We start from the raw sequence: 4,052 nt of genomic DNA, 5'->3' as shown, positions 1-4,052 counted from the left end.
AAACAAACAAAAACAAACAAAAAAACCTCTTGTAACCAATATGCAGAGTCAATCAAAACAAATTCCCTCAAAAGCCTCTCTCTGCTGCACTTTGTACACATCCCTATTATATGTAAACAAAAAAGTCTTAACCCTCCACAACCTACGACTACTTAATCACACAAATGCAAACATTTGTCTAAATATGTAATAATTTGTCTATGTGTGCAGTAATCTAAAATGCTCACTTTAAACAGTAAAAATTAACCTTCTACATACCAAACATTTTAACAATCAAAACTGCTAACAAGAGAAATTAAATTGATTTCCCTTCTGCTGTCTAAGCACAACCATCTGGTAAGGGTGATAATGAGCACTGAACTGGTTCAAGAGTTAGACAGCAGGAGGGAGGAAAAAGAGAAGCAAAAAGTAGAGACAATCAAAAAATAGAGAATTCCCCAGTCACCAAGCTGGAAAAGACCTTAGAACCCACTGGGTCCAACACTCTTTATCTTATACATTTGGGAAATGATATCCAGAAAAGGGTCAATGACTTATCCAAAATGATAGAACAAGGCATTGGCAGAACCATTGGAGGACTGGCCTATTTCTAGGCCCTACAGGACAGAAGTGACTCCATGTCTGACCTCTCGTTGATTCACCTATCTACTAGGAAGTTCCACATATAGGCAAGAAATGAAAAGTTCTCTTAGTTTAGCTAACACCTAATCCAAGGATATAAGGTTTCCTTATTACAATGACTTTGTGGTCAATAAGAGGTGGGGGTCACAGTCAGGGCCACCCACTGACTGAGGGCCCCTAAGACCCATCCCTCCTACTTGGTCCTTGTCAATCTGCCCAGGACATATATAAGGGAAAAGACCTGGAGATCTGGTCCAGCATAGGTCTGAGCCACCCCTCCTACTTGCCCATGGGACCATAGGGCTGGGAAGCCTCATACTTGTATGTCTGTGAGTAATAAAATGCCTGACTTGATCCTTGGAGTGCTTCTGCTCTTTCTGGGTACTTCACCCATGATCTTCTTACAAACCAAAACTAGAGCGAAGTCCTCACACCCCCCCCCCACTAGAGTCAGGTCTCCTGGGCTTTCCACCATACCATAGAACTTCTGTTGAAAACCTGAAAATGACTACCCCTATGACAGACTAAAATGCCTTTTTGCTAAGTATATTTTAAATACAGCCTTCAGTGTTGATGGAATCTGATGACTTGCCTACTTGTGCTTCCAGATTTGATAAATTGCCTTTCCAAGCTCTGTAAGGAAAAGGGCATATAACCATCTGCAAAGCAGATCATTTATTTCACCTATTTGCTCGTTTGGGCAATTTGTATGCAACAAGGAATCTGGGGACTGCTACAAATAGTAAATACCAATCTTTACGGAGAGTTGAAAAAGAATTATTGGAGGAAAGAATTAGATCAGTTTTAAAGCTAGAAAAGAAACTGGATCCTAAAGACCAGTAGTTCTCAAAACAGAAAAAGCAAGATGGCACAGTGAGAGGAGCACGGGGATTGGAGTCAGAAAATATGGGATCCAATTTCAGCTTTGTTACTTGACTAGCTGTGAAATTTTTGGGAAAACCACTGACCCTCTCTAGGCCTCAGAATTCTTCTTTGTAAAATGGTGAGTCTGGTCTACATGGTCTCTCACATCCCTTTTTGGTCGTAAATCTTACGATCTAAAACAAACTTTACCTGTCTAACTTTTAGTCAGCCGATGGTTTGAAGGTTCTAAATAGACAAGTTCAATTTCTGAGAATCATAGAATTTTCCAGCTGGGGAAAACCTAAAAGATTATGAATGGTCTCATTTTACAGATGAGAAAATTGAGACCCAGGGAAGGGAAATGTTTGATAGAAGGACTCTATAAGGTTCTAAGGGTCCAACTACCATTTTTTAAAAATCTCAAATTAAAATTCCCTTCCCCTCACCCCCAAACTCCCAACAATTCCCAAATGACCTGGCTGACCAATGGTACCACAGTGTCTGAGGAAAAGGAGAATTCATCTACCACCCACCCATGAGGGTTAGGATAATCTTTTTTTTTTTTTAATACTGGAAAACTTTTTATTGTAAGTGGAGTGGGATAGCTGGACACAGTTTAAATGATTCCAATTTTGTTGGCAACATCTAAAGAATCATAGTCTGGAGCAAGTCGGACATAGGCCTTCTTCCCCCCATCAGGCCAGATCAGCGTGTTGACCTTGGCCACATCAATGTCATGGAGCTTCTAGACCTCCTGCTTGATCTGATGCTTGCTGGCCTTGACGTCCACAATGAAGACCAGGGTGTTGTTGTCCTCGATCTTCTTCATAGCAGACTCAGTGGTCAAGGGAAACTTAATGATGGCATAGTGGTCAAGCTTGTTCCTCCGAGGGGCACTTCGAGGGGCACTTTTCCGTGGGTATTTGGGCTGCCGTCGAAGTTTTAGTGTCTTGCGTCGCCGGAATGTGGGAGACATTAGGATCTTCTTCTTTTTGTGGCTGTGAACACCCTTCAACACTGCCTTCTTGGCCTTCAAGGCCTTGGACTTAGCTTCTGTCTTGGGGGGAGGGGGGGACAGCCGCTTCCTTCTTCGCCTTTGGCGCCATCTTGGGGGAAAGGAGGGTTAGGATAATCTAAGAACTGTAAAGTGACCAGTTTATGCCCTGTGCTATTGCTATAGACTCAGCACACATTAAAGTGAGAACCACCAAAGCAGCCACTTCCAATCTTAGGCATCCATGATTTATTTGGAGAACTTTTTTAAACTAAGTTTTTGTCAAGTTCTTTTTTTTAAACATCACCATAGTTTTCCCCAGTATTTTTTCCCTTCCCTCATCAGAGAGCTATCATATATAACAAATAATATATATTTAAAGACAAAAGAAAGAAAAGAAAAAATCAGCCTAACTCACCAATATACCAAGAAAGTCTAAAAACGTGCAATGTATAATACTTGTGGACCTCCCACATCTGTAAGGGGGTAGAGTGAGAGTGTCTTCTAATATCTCTTCTTCCAAACCATGCCAGTCATTTGCAATTTTGCAACATTTACTTTTGATTTGTATGTGTATTTGGTTGTTCTTTCCATTTGTGTTGTTGAAGTCATTGTGTGTATTGTTTTCTTGCCTCTGCTCATTTCACCATGCATCAGTTCAAGTAGATCTTTCTATGGTTCTCTGAATTCATAGCATTTGTCATTTCTTACAGCACAGTAATATTCCATCACATTCATGTCCCACAATTTGTTTAGCCATTCCCCAGTCAATGAACATTTACTTTGTTTTCAATCCTTTGCTATCATAAAAAGTATTGCTATAAATATTTTGGTGGACAGGGGACTTGCTTCTTATCAAAATTCTCCTTTTGGTATAATTCCTGGCTCAAAGGAATTGGTCATTTTAGTGACCACAGTGGCTTTAGTGACTTCATTTGCAAATTATTTTACAAAAGAATTGTACCGATTCACAACTCTACCAATAATGCATTAGTATATCTATCTTCCTAGAACCGTGGAGAATTTCTTTTTCATTTAATTTTTTCAATGAACAAAAATATGTTTTCTCTTCCTCCCACCTCCCCCATTAAAAAAATAAGAAAAGAAAAATAACAACCTTGTAACAAATATTCTTAATCAAGCAAAAGTAATTTCCTCATTGGCCATATTAAAAAAAAAATCTCATTCTGTACCCTGAGTCCACCACCTTCCTGTCTAGAGGGGGATGGTATGTTTAATCATTGCTCCTCTCAGTCATGGTTACACATTGGATTAATCAGAGTTTTCAAATCTTTCAGTTGTTTTTACAATGTTGTTTATGGGCAGGGTTGGTATTGTGCTGGGCCTGAAGTCAGGAAAACTCATCTTCCCGAGTTTAAATGACCTTACTTGCTGTATGAACCTGGGCAAGTCACTTAACCCTGCTTACCTCAGTTTCCTGTAAAAATAAGGTGAAGAAGGAAGTTTCTTTGCCAAGAAAACTTCAAATGGGGACATGAAGAGGATACAACTAAACAACAGTGACACAATATTGTTATTGTATAACTTGTTCTACTCATTTCACTCTGCATTC

The 4,052-nt window shown here is 39.7% G+C and overlaps 1 pseudogene; it reads right to left on the bottom strand.

Moving 5' to 3' along the window:
• Positions 1–2,101: 2,101 nt before the first annotated feature.
• LOC114023366 lies at positions 2,102–2,591 on the bottom strand (annotated as a pseudogene).
• Positions 2,592–4,052: the final 1,461 nt, after the last annotated feature.

This window comes from Vombatus ursinus, unplaced genomic scaffold (genome assembly GCF_900497805.2).
Source record: "Vombatus ursinus unplaced genomic scaffold, bare-nosed wombat genome assembly UNPS02014818.1, whole genome shotgun sequence".
In the NCBI taxonomy this organism is placed as follows: Eukaryota; Metazoa; Chordata; class Mammalia; order Diprotodontia; family Vombatidae; genus Vombatus; species Vombatus ursinus.
Note: the sequence above shows the minus strand (reverse complement) of the source record. Positions and strands in the feature narration are given on the sequence as shown.